General features: G+C 36.0%; 1 protein-coding gene and 1 long non-coding RNA gene across 6 annotated transcripts in view; one reads left to right on the top strand and one right to left on the bottom strand.

Annotated features, from left to right (window-relative positions):
* CABCOCO1 (ciliary associated calcium binding coiled-coil 1) overlaps positions 1–21034 on the bottom strand; it is a 118369-nt gene that overhangs the window by 6457 nt on the left and 90878 nt on the right. The window lies entirely within an intron of this gene.
* Positions 1–21034, top strand: part of LOC128312729 (uncharacterized) — a 98473-nt gene that overhangs the window by 751 nt on the left and 76688 nt on the right. The gene's annotated exons all lie outside the window — the stretch shown is intronic.

The raw sequence follows: 21034 nt of genomic DNA, 5'->3' as shown, positions 1-21034 counted from the left end.
CTACACATATAATATATAATATTTATATTTATATTTATAAATATATAATATTTATATATTAAATATATATTTATATAGTTCCAATTCTATTATATTTTAAGTGCTATCTCCTCTGAATTCTTGACACCACTGCCCTGTTAGTTCTCTATTGCTTTTTGGTCTCTGTATCTCTGTATCTTATAATTAGCATTTTATTCTTCCCACTGTCTTATTCTCTTTCTATACTATGTGGTTAGAACTTTATTTTATACTGCCTTGATCTTTAACTGTTTTATGTGTCAGTGTGTCCTTCCTGCTGCCTACAAGCTCTCTGTAGGAAACCATGTTTTAGATCTTCTGCATGCCTTATCCAGTTCTGGCAGAGGTTGGGTTCTTGAAACACCCAATGACAGCCTAATGGTGATTGATGTTACTCAGCAGAGTGCGGCTGTTCTTGGGGGCAATAACAAAGTGGCCACCAAGAACTTTGTGATGAGGACAATAAAGGCTCTAAAGGTTAATGTATAAAAGCCAGCACACTGTAAATCAGGGGGATTTGCAAAATCAACCAAAAACACTGGGGACAAGACAAGACTTCACCATGAGCATTGAATAATTCTGTAGCAAATGTGCAAATTTCAGGGAGGGTGATGGGTGGTCAACAGCAGAAATGAAAAACAGGAGTCAAAGAAGTCAACTTAGGCAGTGTCCATTCCACCCTGACTTGGAAGTTAGAAAGAGATGAGGTACTGATGGGATCAAACATCTGAATCATTTAATTAGTTCCTTTTGTTCTGATTCCATGTTTGACAAGCCACGTTTTGATCACAATTTGACTTCCCATCTCAATTGATCTGTAAAGACATGCTCAGTTGAGTGCTTTGATTTTCATGCCTATTACATTCTTCACTGTAAATCAGTACATTGATGTTCTAGTTTGTATAGTAAGCTCTCACGAGCTCATTTTTGAAGCCCTGAGGTGAAGTCACCCACTGTCTGCTGACAAACTCAGACCCTGAGCATACAAGTTTAAAGACAAAACTCTAGAAATGCAGAATATCACCAAATATTCACCATCCTATGGGACCTGGAAAATCTGAAGTCATCATACATTAATTTCTGACTTTTCCACAATAGTTCATGTTAACTTACCTGTTAAATATGTAATAATGTAATAATGTATAACTTACGTGTTATAATATTTCATCATTTGAATATTAATACTATTATTTATTACGATAGGTTTGGGAAGGTCTCGGAAGCTAAGCTATTATCTAGCCATCCCCATATGTTTGCATTGAATTCATATTATTAATTTTAATTCAATTTTATAGGAAGTTGCTAGTTTGTATAGATATATAGAAGGACAGAAGTGTTAAAACTTTATAGTCAAGGCAATTTAGAAACCAAGCAATTAAATGATTGTCTTATGGTCAATTCATTACTAGTGACAGGACGGGGATTTAGACCCACTGTGCCAACTTCTTGGCCCATGTGGTTTTCAGTATGCACATCATCATGCCACCATACTTGGAAATTATTGATGTTATCAATTGCTTAATCTCTTCTGTTAGGTGACATCTTATATTGTTGTTCACCAGATTTTCATCTCAAATTGACTAAAGGTTAATCAATATAGAATACAAAAAAAAATCAGAGCAATTCTTTTCTCTCATCATGTTTATACGTGATTTTTTCCCCCAAATGGGATGTACAAGCATTTTCATCTTCCCACAAAATTATTTGTACCTTTTTTCATCATGCTTGTTTTTCATCCTCCCAAACCTTACATTGCTTTTTATTTGCCCAAACTAGGAAAATGAAACAGCTAAATATATTTTAGTGTCCTTTGCAACATTACAGGTAAAATAAATAAGTTGCACATGGGAATCCAGAGACAAGGGCAGATGATGAGGTATTTATTTAGTAGTATAGACTCTAACAGAAGGTGAGGAATAGGAATTTGGGGGAAGTGGAGTTGAGTTAGACATTGGAAAGAGGAGAGAAAGGAACTGAATGGGGTTTCCTGAGTTTACTGTAAGCACTGAGAAAGAAAGCATGAGGTAATCTGCAAAGTAAAACATTTCTTTTCATGAAACAGAATTTTATTTTGTTGCTCTTGCTAAATATGTCTTACAGCTCTGCTTTTCTGCACACAGGTAGGGCTTTCTGCTAATTTTCTCTCACCCCTTGGTGGAAGTTCTCAGTAGGTCACCCCTGCATCCTGGTGGTAGCAAATTCTTACCCCTGCCCCCCTGTGCCCTTCCTTCCATCGGATCATACACATAACTGCAAGCAGATACGGGTGCTCAGTTTTTTCACTCCATCCCTCACATCCCCTTGGTCTGCATTTCTTTATATGGCTCATCCAAAATACCTGCCAACTACCAGTCTTCCTGGTCTCTGGCACTGGTTGTGTGTGTGTGTGTGTGTGTGTGTGTGTGTGTGTGTGCGCGCGCGCGCGCGCGCGCACTGGGCACACACTTGGGAACTTGGGTCACTCCCAGCTCTACATTATTATATTTTTGGTGGAGTGAAGCTCCTGTTTGTCTCAAGAACCTCTTTTGCTTAATTTTTATGAATATAGCTCATACGGGAATTCATTTGATTTAATTCCTGCACAAAAACTGGGGGTGAGAATTTCTCTTCTTCAGAGTGTCTTGCATACTATCAACGAATCAAATCACAGCTACATTTTTCTCTTTCACAAAGAGTTACATTTGGCTGTGTTAGTAAAAACACTGTAAAGGAAAGAAAAGTCCAGTTTCAGATGGGAGTAAATATAAAGTCATTTCATTAATAATAAGAAACGTACTGTCAAATATATAGTTTGAAATAAACATAATACCAGAAGCATCATAGTGATTTTTCCCCCCACTAAGTAGTCTTTTTCAAAAACAAGTTTAAGGAAAATTAGAATCAATAATTGTGGTGAGAGCACAGAGCCAGCAAATATGTTTAAATGAAACCGTCTGATGCAATACTTTCTTAAAAAAATACAATTAGGCCTTTGTATTTTTTTTTAACAAAACCTCATGTTTTACAACATCACTGGTTCTGTAATAAAATCTATTTAAAACAGAAAGACATGGTCAGCTTTATTAAGTTAGATTTTCTGAAAGAACGTTATAATTTCCTCAAGTCTATGAATAGTTGAAGCAAATTAAATAAAGCTAGTTTTATAACTATTTTTATACATTCCTGTAGCATTGTAATTGTCTCATATTTTTTTTCCTCAAAAGTCTAATACGTTACCTCTTAAACCTCAAAAAATAAAAACAGAAGAAAGATCAAGTGTGTTTATTAAAAAAACACTCCTCTTTGGTACCCTGTGTTAGCAACACCCTTTCTTCTTCTATAAGAGAATAGCACCCATAATCTTCAGATCAAGAAACAAAGGAAAAGACTTTAAGTGACTTGCCTGAGGCCTAATGCTGAGATTAAAAATCAGGAGTTTCTGATTATACACATACATCCATTTGGCCAAATGATTGGTTTTGCTTGACTTTCAAATACCCCCTAAATATTACTTTGAATGTAAAGCAATAAATGTGTTTCTCTTGCCATTTTTGAATGCTTGCACACAAATGGATATAATAAAAACAATCATGTTGTTCCATGTGAATGCCATTTATATTTTTTCTGATAATGAGCAGACCATTTGAACCAAGGTGAGTACATTAAAAGCTCTAATAAAGAAGAGAATAGATTTCTAAACAGAATAATGGACTGTTAAGTGAACATACAATAAATAACATCTACAGATGTGGTCGCTAGAATATTAGTTTTGCATAACTTACCACTATACATTTCCCCCAGATGTTATCTGTTACATGAAAATTAACTTAAGTTAGTTATATTGTTCATTATGTGCATACTGCATTAGCATTATTTAAGATGGTTTACAATCTGAGCTTTAGTGGAATTGTACTATGGTATTTAAAGAATATCAAGTAAATGGTTTTTTGGAATAATTTAATACTCGTAAGTACAAAATTTCATCGCTGAACATTATGTAGGTTTTAAAAAAATCCAAGATCTTTACTTTACAAGCCAAATGAAATCACTAGAATACTTTTAAGACTTTACATATTCAGTATGAAATGGACATCCATCATGGGAATAAATGATAGGAATTTTGAACCCCCTTGGAACTAAGTACAGGGACAGTTTAGGTTTACAAAATGCTGACAGGAATTAGAATCTGCTTCAGATCTTTACTATGTCTGAGAAAAGGTATAAAAATTTTATCTGAAAACTGCATTACTTCCTGCTTTCTTTTCTACTTTGTGTGTTAACATCATTGATAGTATCAACTCTGGTAATTGTTTTTGCTATTTATTTGTTTTTATTATTGTTTTGTTTTTTATTGTTTTTATTGTTACTTATTTTACTCTTTTATTGTTTTCCATTGGCAAAAAAGGGTAGATGATTTGTGGGTAGTGTTTGTACTGATGAAATCTATGATCAAGGTGGCAATTATTAAATTATTAAATACAATTATTAAATTATTCAAGATATTAAAAAATGTCATTGAAATGAAAACTTTCCACTGTTTTGAATGGCAGGAAGCAAGATAAATCTGTTAAGCCTTTTCTGAGCGATAGAAATACATACAAAAAACTGGTATGCTTTAAAAAGACATTTGTTTCAAATTGTCAGATGATGACTTCATATGTAAATCAAAACTTACTACAAAATGTCAAAGTTTCAAAAAGCAAACTTTATTGCACACATTTCCCAATACTAACTAAGGAGAAAAGGCATAAAAATTCCTGTAATGTTTTAACTATTTTCTCCCCTTGAAAAAAGGCATTACTCATTTGCAAGTCTAATGAAGTGGTACATGTGTGGTTCTGGAAATTTTTAACAAAAATCGTAACCCATTGCCCACAATATACTACACAAAAAGTAACAACATATGAATGCCACCTGTAAAATGCAATAAACTCTGGTAATGTCATACTGAGGCCATAAATTTGAAATCAAAAGAGAGGAAATTCACAAGCTAAGATTATCAGAGAAACTTCAATTAATCCATTTCTAAAGTGTTTTCTTTTGTGTTCAGGCCATCACAAACTTCTTAATATACCCTGTAAATGTAGAATATCAATTCTGCTACAAGAGCCCTCCTCCCCTTTGCATTTTTGACTTGGAAATAAATTTGCAAATGCAGCACATTAATTTTCTTTCCTGTGCTTAATATGCAGTATTTACATTTTGAAAAGGTTCAAAATGTTGCCAGGCTTCTGCAGGGTATGAATAGACATCTAATAGCAACTTCTATTTTTATCCACAACATACTGGCAGTTTGAACATCTATAACTTAATAGAGCTTTGAGACCACCAGATCCACATGCTAATCACCTGAACGGTGATGGGTGACACAGGACAAGTTAGGACAGGAAATGAAGACTACCCATTCCAGCTGAAGCTGCAAGGAGGAATTTAAGTTGGCAGGCTGCAGTAAACCAAATTGCAGTCTGGCTAGGACACTTGAGTTAACACCTTGTGCCCATTTTTATTTATATCCCCTGATTTGATCTTGTTTAACTTGGGCTTGAACATTTTTTTTTAAGTTAAATAACTAAAGGAACTGATTCCAGAATATTTTAGACATCTTTAGCATTTCCAAGCCATAGTTCTGCTTAAGGCCAACATTACAATTTGAAAAGAAATCTGAGTACTCCTATCTTAATGACCTCCGACAGCAAAATCCTCTCTAATGAATTTGGAAAAAAAGTACCTTCTCATAATGTAAATGCAATTTAAAAGAAAAAGATGTTTTGATCTGGCTGTAGCATAAACATTTCCTGAGGGATAGAACAATTCTTCAGATACCCAGATATTTTCTAAAGATGGCAATAATCTGGAAGATAGACCACTGAATTACAGGCTTTAGACTTGGCTCTATTCCTAATTGTGTGATGCTAAGAAAATCCCTAGGCCTCAGTTTGTTTATCTGTAAAAGTAGGATAATGATAATTGCTACCTGGCTACTTCGTTGAATTGTTTCAAACACAAATTAGGTAATGTGGATGAAAATTCTGGGAGTTCTTCAAAGGGAAAGTATTATTAAACCCAAAGGTGTATTATTATTATTTATAATTACTGTTATTATTGAAAGGATCATTTTTCTAAAGCCAGAACTGAAAGAGTAGAGTAACCATATTAAGAATACTGGTCCATGCTATGTCTATATGTAATTGTTCACATTGCCCAAAGAGTCCAGCTAACTCAGAAGAATTTGTTAGTTAATAAGTACATGCCATCACCCTGTTTCTAAATAGTCACAGCCTTTAAATTACCAAACACATATCCAATGCCATCTTATTTGAAGAATTCCTTGGACCCAAATAACTTCTCTCTGGAGACCTAGATAGCATGACATACTTCTTTGTTGTGTGGCATGCTCAGGACTACAGCAAGACACCTATTTAGAAAAGGAGAATGTTTACATCTAACTTTCAAAAGTAGAAAATCTGCTTCTCCCCCGACCCGCCCACCCCCCCCCCCAACCCCCGACCCCATTTATCATTCTTTTCACCTTTTGTTTCTCAGCAACCGATGTGGTCTGTGGTTGCCCAGACTGAGTTCATTTCAGAAAGATTTCCTTTAACAGATTTCATCAAAAGTAAAGAGTTAGGGCACATAGGACACATTTTTAGCATGTCCTTCTTGTGAAAATTGAAACACTGGAGCTCTTGAAACTGCTAAGTTCAACACTGTACTTCTGATTCTTAGATTGACCTTATCTTGTGACTTCCTAAGGGTCAGAGAGCGAAAGTCCGGCTGGTTCTATTAGATATAGTTGGAAAATAACTAATGCTTTTCAAAAGTATTTTTTAAAAGCCACTCAGAGTATGTTTGCTTAGCTTATACGTTAAAACGCATATCCTTGAATTCAGTATAAAGTATTTCAAAAAGTTCTGATCATGGATAAATTTGTTTTGGTTTTATCTTGGTGTTCCATGTAAAGTTTGATGGTTTTTATTATTTAAAATTGAGGAAATACTCTAAATTATCTCCTATTCTAAGAATTTGAAATTAAGTATCAGTATGTGTAAATTAGCATAATAAAGATGATTATGCAATTATCTTTGTGGAAAGCTTGTTTTGAATTTTCAAATATAAATTTTAAAAATTGATTTTATATATGTTGCATTTTAATTACATCGTATGAAAACTTCTGTGAAGACAAAACTATTGCATGGCTTTTATATTTGAGAATATTCTTTTTGAACAAGTACCTGTAATTTACAGAAATTATAGGAGATAATAAATTATAATGGTTAGAAGGGAAACTACAATAAATGAAGGAACCCTAAGTCCTTGGTGCTAGTCTTTTTCTTTTCATGGACTTCCTGTTATTTTCACAGTTTAAACTACCTGAGTAAGAGGAGGCTGAAACTATTTGGATAAAGCTATCCATGTAATTTATTTAACTTCAAAGCATACCGATTGACTTGCACTTCAGTCCTGAAGTCATCAAGGGTTGTAAGCAAAACAACAAAACAAAACAAAACCCCCCAAAACAAACCAAAACAAACAAAAAACCCTTCTTAACACTACACTGAAATTAATTTCATTTAGAAATATAAAGCTTTTTTAGGCTAAATGAGAATATCTGTAAAGTACTCTGAAATCTTTAGAGAAGTCAACATAATATTATTATTTCTGACCTCTTGGACTCAAGATGTCTATTTTAAGTAATCTGACATTAAAAATGTGCTGACAAATATAGATTAAAAAACAACACAGGAAGTTGTAAATCAGTTGGTAACCCTTAGCATCAAGGAAATAAGAGACCATGAAAATGTAGTCATTTACTTTAGTCAACCTCAACCTTAATTTTTAACTAAAGAAAATTCACAGAAGGCATGATGTTTACATTTTGGATATTTTATTCATAGTTTGTGTGTTTCCTTTTTCTCCAGTGGGCTCATAAATTATTACAAGGAAACATGTTGTCACAGTTATAAATATTTCCCCCTCAGCTTAGCTCCCTTCACCCACCCCACCCCCCCTTTTTTAAATCTCCATTAACTGATTCTTTAACTGCTATAGTCATTCCTCTGTGATCAGCGGGTCAGGCTTTTCTTGCTTAGGAGGGAAGTGCTGCTGATTACTCTTGTGGGCCTGGCATTTAGAAACAAAGCTCTCTCAGGGAGCACCCCGGCCCTTCCTTCCATGCAGGGCAGTCCATTGTTATATACATGGGGGTGTCATTATTTCAGTAACTGAACAAGAGTCTTGTCTTTCCTTCCCAGGAAGAGCTCTAGGCCCTCTAAGTTTCCGAGGCTTTTCACAGAATCTAAATTCTTGGAAATTAACTACAAGACTGATTTTGTGGACAATGGCACATACAGCAATCGATTTTTTTCAAAAAGGCCCTTTCACCTATACTCTGTTAAAAACAAACTGAAATAATAGCAACTCTGAAAATCTTAGGTGGTGTTTGTATTCCAGATTTGAGTGTTTTAGCAATCTAGATTTTTTTCCCTTTACATGCACAGTCAGAGTCTTGGACTGGATCTGTCCCTCAGTAGAGAGTATCTCGGGAACATGTTTTCTTTATTTGTAAAATTAGGGGGTTAGACTAGGTCATCTCTAGTTCAGTCACAGATGCTGTATCCTATGTTACTAAACTTCAAGTGGCCTTTTCTCTATTTACACAAGACTCAAAGTTGCCAGCCTGTGCAGATCCTCAGATTCAGTATTTTTCTGTCACAAAGTTGGAGACTATTTGGATTACAGTCTTCGTACTTAATGGAATCTTATACAGGTTGCAGCTTGTCCATTTATTTCTACTTAATTATCTCCTGCAAACCTGTTTCTCCTTCATTTTCTTTATCTCTCAATGACATCACCATTTTCTTGGTCTCAGGACTCAAAATTTTGAGATTGTCTTCAGTTGTTCCCTCTCCCTTAGCCCTACCATTCAATCAGGTGTTGGGGGCACCTTCGGATATCTGTCACACCTTCTTCCTTCTTCTTCTTAGCATTCCTACCATGTAGCCTCCAGATCCAAGATCTTGCCTTTAGAGATCCTGAGCTCCAGCCATACTGGATTACTCCCTACTTTCCCACTAAGCATGCTGCTACAACATAGTGGGTGCTCAATAAATATTCGCTGTATGAAAAGAGTGAGCCAGCTAGCCAGACATCATGGGTGGGGGTCCTTTCCCAGAAGTGAGTCTTGCTTGTGCTGCCCTCTTTGCTGGGAGGGCATTTCTTCCTCATCCAAGCTAGTCAATATTCCATTTGCCCTTCCAGGTTAGCTCATTCACCTCAGTGGAGTTTTTCTTGTGCTTCAGAGTTTTTTGTTTGTTCCCCTTGTACAGTACTTGTTACCTTGTACTTTGAGTTATAGCCATGCATGAGATATCTCCCACCACTTTGTGGAAACAATTTGAGGGTATAGACCATGCCATTCATCTTGAGACAGTAGCTCAGGTCTTTGTACAAAGATGGCATTCGTTAGGTGTTAGGTACTACATTAGGGTAACATTTCATTTAAGAGTTTTCAGGGCTGGGGTGCCTGAGTGGCTCAGTTGAGCATCGGACTTCAGCTCAGGTTATGATCTCATGGTTCGTGAGTTCCAGCCCCTCATCAGGGTCTGTGCTGACAACTCAGAACCTGAAGCCTGCTTCGGATTCTGTGTCTCCTTTTCTCTCTGCCTCTCCCCTACTTGCATCTTTCTCTGCCTCTCAAAAATAAAGACATGTAATAAAAAAATAAAAAAAAGTTTTCAGGGTTGCGAATTTGTTTTATGTGCTATGATTCAGTTTAAAAGTTTGTCATGAAAAATTATGCCACTTGGAGAAGGAAATCTAACGGTTTGTTGTTGCATCTGTGCAGTACCTGTATTTCTCAGTTATGAACGGAGTCCTGGGTATTCGTTTGATTATCATAATGCCAAACGACAAAACAAGCTCTCACTGACTGGATTGTATTGCTTAAACTGACTAATGGTTGTTTTACACAGCATAGTTTAAAATTCTAAATCATTCATCAGAGATACCACTTCCCCCACATAGCTCCTGATGGATGTACCGTCAGAAAATCCTTAAGTTTTCTGAGTTGCCCAACTCCAGGATCCCATGATTCACATTGCTTTTCATAGGCCACCCACCGGCATCCCCAATCCCCCAAGTACTGTGAATTGAACCCAGTGGAGTTGTGGCAGCACTGGTCACCAAGCAGTAAAATGAACATTGATGATGAAGAAAAGAAGCTCTTGTTTATTGGGAATCTACTCTGAGTTTGGAATGGGACTAGTTAGAAAGCACACTATAAATATTAGGTACTTCAATTCATACTACATTGTGAGGAGAGGTTTTATTGAACTCATATTTTGGATGAAGAATGTAAAGCTCACAGGGTTAAGTAACTCAGTCAAGGTCACACAACTAGAGAATGACAAATTTGTCAGAACTTGAACCCACATCTCTTTGGCTCCAAAGCCCATGCACCCAACCTTTGGTGGCAAGTAGAATCCCGTGTGTGTGTGTGTGTGTGTGTGTGTGTATTGTCCCAAAAATGATTCTCTCTGGTTTACAGGTGAAAAAATGGGTTCAGACAAGTAAAATGATATATACACACTAGGGATCTGAAAGTATAAGTTCTCAGGGAATTTCAGAAAGAGTTTGTTCTCTGGTTCCTCACAGTCCTACTGTGCACAGTTCCAAAATACTCAACAAAAGATATGGAGGATTTATTTTTTTTTAAGATGGCAAGATATAAAAGGCATTTGGCTTATAAAGAAATTTGAGAACATGCTTAATTCATTTCTGTAAGCAGGAAAGTATACGAGCATCGGTTTGCTTTTGGTGACGAAAACTGCATGTTCCTGCTCAAATAGCATTTTGTCTCATTTGTTGTAATTGTAATTACTGTTTTCTTTGGAATCACAGTTTTTTCTAGGAACAGGCATATGCAGAAAAGCAACCAATAACATAGACAGTTAAAAACACATTGAGAAATGAGTATGGTTATGTGAACAAATCTCTTGTGATTATTCTTCCACTGTGTGCTGTAATGTGCTTTAAATCCATTTCCATATTTTTAATTAACACTTAGTTCCAAAAAACTTTCTGGAGGCCATTTAAATCACAAATGGAGGAAAAAACAAATTTGCTTTATCAGAAAATTGACTATAGACTATTTTGGTGGCTTTTATTATTTTTACATTTTAATGATTAAAATTAAATATAGTCCGATTACTCACAACAGAAGGCAGTGAAATAATTTTCATGGCTGATATAATTTTAAAGTCAGACCTGGGTGAATGAGATATTAGTTCTCTTGTGGATGAGTTTCATTGTCCATCCTGTGGCTCTAATTCCTGATCAGTCCCATCCATTTCATAAAAGGAATTAGACAACTGTACCAAGTTATTCTTCTAGCAGAGCCCAAGTGGTGCATTGGCTTTATCTCAACAGCTGTCCTATAGGGACTATAGAGTTTGTGCTGTCTTATAGATTTTAGACACCTGTTTTCAGTTTGAATCATTATTTTTTAAATGTCTATTTATTTATTTTGAGAAGGAGAGAGAGAGAAAGGGGCAGAGAGAGAGAGAGGGAGAGAGAGAAGCCCAAGCAGGCCACCTTGTCAGCACAGAGCCCAATGTGGGACCCAGACCCATGAACCATGAGATCATGACCTGGCCAAGAGTCAGATGCCTCACTGACTAAGCCACCCAGGCACTCCAAATTCATTTCTTTTGAGTGAAAAACAGACTGAACAAACATTATTTTAAAATTCTTTGCCCCCAAAATACGATCTGCTATTTTGAAACACAGTCATTGTCACAAGTAAAAGGCATAAGTGCAGCTCTCAGAGGATGGTTATTCATACCTGGTCCTACAACAAAGGCCACTGTCCTTGTCTAGAGAATGGGGATAACAGTCGTTCCCCACTGCAAGGGTTTTGAAAAGATTAAATCAACATGTGTAAAGCACTTACACAGTGCCAGGCATGTGGAAACAGCTTAAAAGCGTGAAGCTTGATTTTTAAAATATATATTTTCATGTCACATATTTATGTCTACAACAACAATAAACAAAGGGTAGGGTAGGGACTTGGTCTGTTTTGTTCCCCACTTCATTACCTGGCAGGTGGCTGGTAAATATTGAGAAAGTAATAAATATTTACTGAATAATTAAATGTAGGAAATCTTTGTGGTCAATAGACCATTCTATCACCATTTTCCCCCTTGCTATTAACATACAGGGTGCCAAATTTTAAGATTTTTTTGTTTCTCTTCCCTGCTACCAGCCCATGCCCCAAACCTCGATCCTCTACTGTGACCTATAACTAAGACTTCCCCTCATCTGCGCGTCCAGCCTGGTTCCTTGACTTGACATTTTCCTCCCCATTAATGGTTAGATTCTTCCAAAAGGTGCTCGTGTTAAATGGAGTCCTGCCAAATGAATACATTGTAGTGGTAAGACTGGAATATAAGCATGAGTGTAGTCAGTTCCCTGATGAAGAAATTATTCAGGACAGGAAAGCCCTTGAAGGATCGTTCTGGTTTTCACACTTGTATGAACACAGCCCTGGCATGAGGGGTTGCTAATGAAGCCAGAGAATGTGGCCCAGCATGTTAATTTACTTGATTCAGGGAACTTCCTGGTATTTATAAATGAACTTCATACATTAGGCAACTGATATTTAGATAAGAAAATCAGAAAACAGCACATGCTGTAATATAGTGCTTTAACAGATTGTATTATCGATTGATTCCAGCAAAGCTACCATCATTTAAGTAATCAAAAACAAGCAAGGACAATGAGCTACTGTTTTGAAATCCTGCTAGAAATAAGAAACCAGGACTGAAACCATTCAAATATTACAGGTAAATTGCAAAACTAAGCCATAATACCAATTGGGTTAATCTAATTATACAGTCTGCAACTAAGCCTTAACAGATTTTGGATTGAAGTATCATTGGAAATTTCAGCCATCTGATTATCATCATTGCCCTAAGATGAAGCTTTTACCTTTGAAGGATCTGGTGTTCAAGGCATGTTTTGAAAAACAGATAGAGTATCAAAATGTTATGAAAAGGCACATTCTATTTCCTCAGCTTCTAGTTGTATTTGAAACATTTTATTTCTGTTCATCTCAGCAATGACTGCAAATACTAAGAAACAACTGGGAAGATGATATTTTACAGTAATTCGTTATTCTAAAGGATACCATTTTCCTTACAGTTTATTTGTTGTAATCAGTTTGTTTACTTGCTTATTGGAAAGTAATTTTATTTTTGGTTGTAGACACAGAAGCACAGCATTATAACTGATTTATTCTTTTATTAGATCGATTTTTCTGCTGGTATATCATAAGGCATTTTATTATTTTAGCAAGAATTTTTTAAAGCGTTTGCTGCTACATCTCTGAACTTCACCATCTCACTAGCATCTGTCAGATTTAATCACCTACAGAACTACCTTATAAAGATTACCTTATCAGAAAAAGTGTCAACTTGTGAGCTTAGGTGTGAGAATTGCAAAATAAAGCTGAGCTACACTAACAACTGCTGTGCTAATTTATTGTAAATTATGTTTTTTTGTTTGCAGAGATAAGACACAGAAGTGCTTCTATTTAAATTCATTTCCTATTATTTTAACATAAATACCAAATAGCTCGACAAAAAATGTGAGAACATAGAGTATTCCTTAAATAGGTTCTAGTGATAGTGAAATTTATTTTTTAAGCTATTGGTACCAGTCTTGTCACATTGTTCTAGGTGCAGAATCAGACAGCACAATTAAGGCAAAACATGGATGTTTAGAATATTATATGGAAGTTGCTGATTGTCACGTGAAGAGTGATGATTTATATGATATGAACTGGAAATAATTGCATAGCAAGCTGGTCTACAACAAAGCCTTAATTCACTGGGCTGACACTATAAACTCATATAATGTGTCGACCTGGCACCAGCCATGATAGATTATGGCTGTTCAGAACACATAAGCACATCCCTTTCATGAGCATTCTGGGAACCGTAGTTCAGATGACCCCAGTAAAAACAACTACAATGGTTTTAGCCAAGCTCGTTCTCTAAGAAATGTAAAAATCATGATGAGTCATTATGTTATTAAAATTCAGAACCAGGTGGCAATGAATCACATGAAGTTATCACCTTCAAGTCATCAAAGGGAGTATAAATTGGGTCCTCTAAAGTACCATGAGTCTCACTGCATTTTTAACTAGATGAACCTCTTATATAAACAAGGTTTTATTATTATATTTATTGTTATTATTATTAAAACTAGAGTGAAATTTAGTGCACATAAAAGTGAAGGGCTAATGTTGCTAGCTTGAGCCAGAAAGAGGATAGGCCTGTATTTGTAGACTGGTTACGTAGCACTGTCATTACATTTTGACCTATTCTTGTCCTTATGAGTCATTGCCAAACATGGGAATTTGTTTAATTCTTAAAAATGCATTAGTGGATGAAGCATGTGGTAAGAGGTCCTCAAATCAATTTTGTTTTTTAAGTTAAAATAGAATTTTAACATAGTTCTCTCAAGAGAACTTGAGAACCAGCTATAGGTCACCTCAAATGTTTCATTATCCTCTGTCCCCTCTTTTAATACACTGGATCTAGACATACCATTTAAGAGAAAAGTTAAAACACCATTTTGCTGGCTTTGCTATGACCTTCTGCTAGTAAGCTGTATGCTGTATCAGATCACATATTTAAAAGAGTTTTGCCTCGGGGCGCCTGGGTAGCTCAGTCAGTTAAGCGTCCGACCTCAACTCAGGTCATGGTCTCTGGTCCGTGAGTTCCAGCCCCGAGTCGGGCTCTGGGCTGATGGCTCAGAGCCTGGAGCCTGCTTCAGATTCTGTGTCTCCCTCTCTCTCTGCCCCTCCCCGTTCATGCTCTGTCTCTCTCTGTCTCAAAAATAAATAAACGTTAAAAAAAAAAAAAGTTTTGCCTCTTGAGTAAGATTTTGATTTCAGTTCAATTCAGTTGATCTGGGTGCATTCTATCCAGGTAGGACTTCTGCACTCACAGGGTTACAAATTATAACTGGAGGTGAAGTTAGAAGGCAGGGGATACAAAATCAATTATAACAATATGTGAACATGGCTATGACTGGGCTAGAATAGGGGACTACAAGATTAGTCATACTTTATTTAGCGAATGACTGAATGATGTACTAGGTAGGAGATCAGTCAGACAAAGACACTAGCAAGGAAGGGAAGGGCATGGTGGAGTATGCGGGTGGATACCACTGTCAGCTATCTACTCTTCATATAATGATCCAAACCCAGAGGAATAAGTGGCATTAAACCACTTGAATATAAAAATATCTTAAAACAAATTTGATTCTTGAAGAAGTTGAGCATAATTATTAATTTGAGCATATTATTTGATTATAAGGAAGCATATAATTGATTATAAGGAATTGAGTGTATTATTTGATTATAAAGAAGAACAGAAGAAATATCATTGTTTGTTAATGGTTACTTTTACTTAAAATGTTTATAGTTGGAGGGATACAAATAGGACTCTGGTCATAGATTATGGAAAACACATCGATAGCTAAATATATTTTAAAAATCCAAATATTAATATCTACTGACATTTATGTAGTCTTTTTTTCCCAAGCCCTTGACAAACATTACTGAAGATACATACAGGAATAGCACTGAAATGTTGCTACTCTTTCAAAGGACAAGATGTAGATTCAAGAGAAAAGTAGCAAATGGTTGATCTACTTAAATATAGGTCTGCAGAATATAGGTGTGCATTTGGAAATGAAAACTCACACCACAGTACCTCCCTCCCCAAGCATTTGTCATATTCTATTTCAACTTAATTGAATTAGTGGTTTTATTTAACTCCATTCTCTTACTAAGACACAGATGGTGTTTGTATTTTTTTCTTAAATGGAGATTGAGCTAGTTTAGGATTGTTGCATGACAGTGAGTACCTACCAGGGCTGATGGCATCTCGTCTCTGAGGACCTCAGCTCTGGCTCTGTAGCGCCTCCTAGCATGCGGAGGGCTGATATGCCAGTGCAACACAGGAGTGCCTCCTAATGAAGGGCTAGTTTCGTTTGGTTAAGAACCAAGATTATCCTTAGTTATCTGCAAGAATCCGCCTGGCTCAAACAGGTTTCATTTATGAAATATTAGATGAAATGAATTGTTGCTGGGCCGCTTCGTGACACTGATTAAAAATATGCCATGTTTTTCATACTTACTTAAACAAAGTGTAAATTACATGGCAATAATCATTTTTAAAGACAAGAGAACATAAAACGTTTAATGTATACTCTTAGGGCTCTTACTGTAAAATATTAATTATTTTATTGCATCCTCAAAGGATGACTGGCAGTGACAGAAATATAATTTGTTTCTTTATATTTCCTGTAAAGATGTTAATATAAATCCAATATGTCTTCAAAAGTTCAGCTCAACTCCCAGCTCCTCCTTAAAGCTTTCATAATTTTTTTCAGAAAACAAGGCACTCTGTTTCTAAAACTCTTACATATACAGTCATTTTTAGCATAGCTTCACTGAGCATGCACTAAAAGCCAAGAACTGTCTAGGCCCTGGGCATTCAGACACGACCAACGCATGTTCCTTGACTTTCACAGAGGTCACAACCTAGAGCATGGGTTGGGGGCTTGGTGGGGATGACATACAAAGTAATTTGTAGAATGAAATAATTATTAGAAGTATATGTAGGGTATCCTAGAAGTGTAGAGGGAAGACAGCCACTTCATTGGAGTGGAAGGAAAGAGGGGAAGAGTTAGGGGAAATGTGAAGGGGAGATAGTGCCTGAATTAAATCTTGAAGAATAAATAGGGTTAGCAAGCAGATGGGGTCAGATAGAGAAAATCTCACACAGAAAGACAGACACAATGGCATTTACAAAAACACAGTATGTAAGAAGAGCATTCTAGGGTAAGAGATGACACAGTGTTGGTGACGAGCTGGGGTCACACAGGTCTGGGTTTAGTCCCAGCTCTGGTGTTTATTATTAACTACATGACCTTTGGGCAAGTCATTTAATTTCTTATATGCCTAGGTTTTTCACCTGTCATGTGGGGCAAGTAACCTACTGACTGACATTTAATCAGTAGAACCCATTTTCTTAGGGATTTGGGGGGAACATAGATCAAAAATTCAAAGCTCAGAGCAATGGTAATAAACATTATCATGTAAAAGTCTAACAACAAAATGAAATTCTGTTTGTTGAATACTAATGTTTTCAATATTTGGATATTTTAAATTTAAAATGTGATTTATAGGGGGATGGGGAGTGCGGGGGAGGCTCAGTCAATTAAGCTTCTGACTTCGGCTCAGATCATGATCTTGATCTCACACCTTGTGAGTTGGCGCCCCACGTGGGGCTCTGTGCTGACAGCTCAGAGCCTGGAGCCTGCTTCAGATGCTGTGTCTCCCTGTCTCTCTGCCTCTCCCCTGCTCATGCTCTGTGTCTCTCTCTCTCAAAAATAAATAAACATTAAAATTTTTTAAATGTGATTTATAGTCATTTAGAGTATGTCATGTCCAAGAAGTAAGTGTATGTTTGTCTTTTGCTATAGCTACATTGAAACGATGGGAAAAAATAAAAAAAGAAATCAAAGGATTTATTTTCCATATGTCCAAATAATATCTAGTAATTTTTAAAACAAGTTTTTTAGCAAAAGTTAGAACAATGCAGTTCCCTCATCCTTTGCTGAAAGGAAGCCTGCTTGATTAATGTAATTAAAGGCTTGCTTGTAACTCAAGACTCAATTAAAAAAATAAATTTGGCCTTATTACTTTACTTCCAACTGGTGGTTTTCCTAGTGTGATTTTTGAGCTAAAATCTGCGCCTGCTTTGTTCATGACACATGAATTGTTTTAGCACATCCTTTCCCCTGCTGTGCATATGATTAAGAAAGCAGAGGTTAAATAGTGCAGTAAAGAATTGGGTAAATTTATTCTATTTTTGTTCATAGTGCCTTTTAGTCCCCCCTCCCCCTTTTTGGGACTGAAAGAGTGCAGAAGCCTATTATCTTTTCCTGAAATAATTTAAGATAGGTTCTTATGCTGAAAGTGTAACTTTTTCTCTCTCAACATTTTCTAGTAACTTCTAGTGATTTTGTGATGTCTGTGTTACAGACATTATTTGTATTATCAAGAAAACCAAATGCAAGCACATCCTACCATTTATTGAGTGCTCATGTGTGCTAGGCACTGTGATAAGCATTTTACATGCACTGTTTTACTTGTGATAATTCTATGAGGTAAGGAGAGTCATTCTCATTTCTAGATGAGAAACAAGAGGCTCTGAGCAGATGTGGTATTTTTCCAAGATGCCACAATTAGCAAGAGACTGCTAAGGTGCTAACTCTGGTCTACTTCATTCTAAACCTGGGTTCTTATCCATTTGCATTTTTTTTCTTTTTGTAGGATGAGTTTGATTCAAGTGACTTAAATTGAGTTCTGGTAGAGCATCTTGTATGTTTGGTGTGTTACATGTTAAATTCAATTGAATAGAAATTTTACGCTCATAGAGGACAAAGAGAAGTGAGTTCTTACCCTCCTCGAGTTTACAGTCTAGTGTGGATGTGACTATAATATGAAGCATAATATGATAAGCAGCAAGGAAGGTGGAGTGGCATTGTGGGGGAAATCATGACAAACTCACCATGTCCTAAGGAACTTTGTTCCTTCCCTTAAACCTGCTCCTTCCCCAATCTTTCAGGTAATGAATGGTGTTAATACCCACCTGGCTGTTCAAGTCAGAATCCTGGGGCCATCCTTGATTCCTTCCTCTCCCTCACCCTTTGTGTCCAACACTTTCAGCAAGTCCTGTCATATCTGCTCAGAAATCTATCTGATATCTACTTCTGTCTATCTTCCCTGCCACCACCCTTTCCAAGCACCCTGGACCATAGCCATCACCTTCTAGCTGTGGAAAGTAAGGCTCGCTGCTCCCGTACACAGTAAGGACCATGGACAAGGAGCAGCCAGAGTAGGTTTTGGGGAGCCTGGAACTAAGTTATGGTACAAAATTACATACAAAAGTGAATGTATAGAGTGATAAAAGTAGTAACGAGAAATCACATATATCAGAGAGCTGACAAATTCTACAAATACCACAAAACAAAAAAACAAGTTAAAGATCATTAACTGCTTGACCTTACACCTGTAATACATTTTACTCTACTCTAATCAGCTCTTCACATGACAACGATTTTGTAATATTATTTTCCATAGAAAGAAAGGAAAGATTAGTCTTTTCTCTAGCTTGTTAATGGAATTTCAGCCTCACAATTCATTATTGGTTGTATCATGTACATGTCAGGATTGATGTCAAATTTCAGAAAACCTGTATCAAGTTTCCTTTCCTAAATGAATTGCAAAGTTTAAAATTCTCTTTAGGTTCTCTTCTTCAGTGAACAATATAAAATAATCTTTACTACTCGAATGGATGGCACTCATTAACCAATTTGTGTCAATGTCTTCATTGTAGAGCCATATTATAGGTTTGATGTTATCTTCATTGATGTTAGTATTTTTTATAAAAATGCAAGAAATTTAAATCTTTTTACAATGTGTTCATATGATTCACTCCTCTTCACTAATTGGACTATCAAGCAATCCAGAAGGCTATTCATTGTTTCAATTTAAAATGCACTTCTTCCCCTTATTTGATTACTACTTTGGTTATGATCTGAGTTTTGGGGGCTTACAGTTACTCATGGATGTCAGAGTAATTTCTATTGATTTAATTGCTCTTCTGTGTTGCCCTGGTTTCATATTCTACCAAACTTTGAATTTTTCTCAGTTCTTTAATAAATCAATTTAAAGATGACAAAAGAAGGTACTCTGAATATAAGTCCAAATCACAAGCTGTAATTCTCACTTGTTGAACTAAAACATTCCAAAAGTCTGCCCAAATTGCAGTTAAAATGGTATATTCAAAATTTATTGAATAAAATGTTTGCATTTCATTTGCACTTGGATTTTTCTTCCAAGTCTTCAAAAATATATTTTAGAATTCTTAAAATGTCATTTAACTCTTATTGCAAGACTTGAATAGCTTTATACACTGCTGATAATTATTAGAATTTTCCATTGACTCGCTTGTAGCTCAATACATTTCAAACCTGGTTTCTCTTCCACTACTTACATGTGTTTGGAGCCTGGTCCTAAAGGACACACTCACATTACAGTATGACCTTGAACCTTGGACCTTTGTGTCAATATGTCACAGTGGGTGGTAGAAGCCATACCTGCCCAAAGATGGCTAGATATAGATCATTATATGAGAGTTCCCTCTCCCGACTCAATGACCTCTCTAATATATCTAGCTATATACCTCCAACTGTCTGTAGGAAGTTTACACTTTGTCATTCCATTATCACATTACATTTAAATGCATTTAACACTACAATTATCATCACAATCCTTACTATCGTTATGAAAATGTCTTTTCTAATTATGTCGATGGCACAATTACTTTCAGATTTTCTTCCTCAAATCGGTACAAGTTTTGATTCACCTTAACTTCTTAGTCTTTCATATCTAAACGGACATCAACTTCTGTGCTACTTGTCTTTATAATATTTCTTACATATGCTCATCCCTTTCCATTTCCATTGCTATATCCTAGGCCTATTTTTTTTTATCATTTCTCAATTTTATAATGTCCTCATTTATCTTTTTGTCTCTAATCCCTTTTCATTTCAAATGTTGTGTGTAACATTGCCAAGTTACTTTGATCAAAATACTGCTTTTATCATGCCAATCTCATGCTTCAAAACTGTAATCTAGAATTGCTTTTTTTTAACATTTAGGTATGGGCTCTTATCAAAGATGGAATAAAAAATTAAGTTCAAATTTCTGAGGAATTCAAATTAATATTATTAATTTGGATGACTTGAGTGAAAAGCCAGTCTCAATTTGACAGCAGTCACATTATAGAATATTTTCTAAGTAGATCTTTACTTTTAAGTGATAGCATGCTCAGCCTTTCAGCCAGGAGGAGTTAGCCCTTGTGCCTAAGACATCCACTATTTATCACAAATT

Source organism: Acinonyx jubatus, chromosome D2 (assembly GCF_027475565.1).
Source record: "Acinonyx jubatus isolate Ajub_Pintada_27869175 chromosome D2, VMU_Ajub_asm_v1.0, whole genome shotgun sequence".
In the NCBI taxonomy this organism is placed as follows: Eukaryota; Metazoa; Chordata; class Mammalia; order Carnivora; family Felidae; genus Acinonyx; species Acinonyx jubatus.
This window is presented reverse-complemented; position numbering and strand designations above follow the sequence as displayed.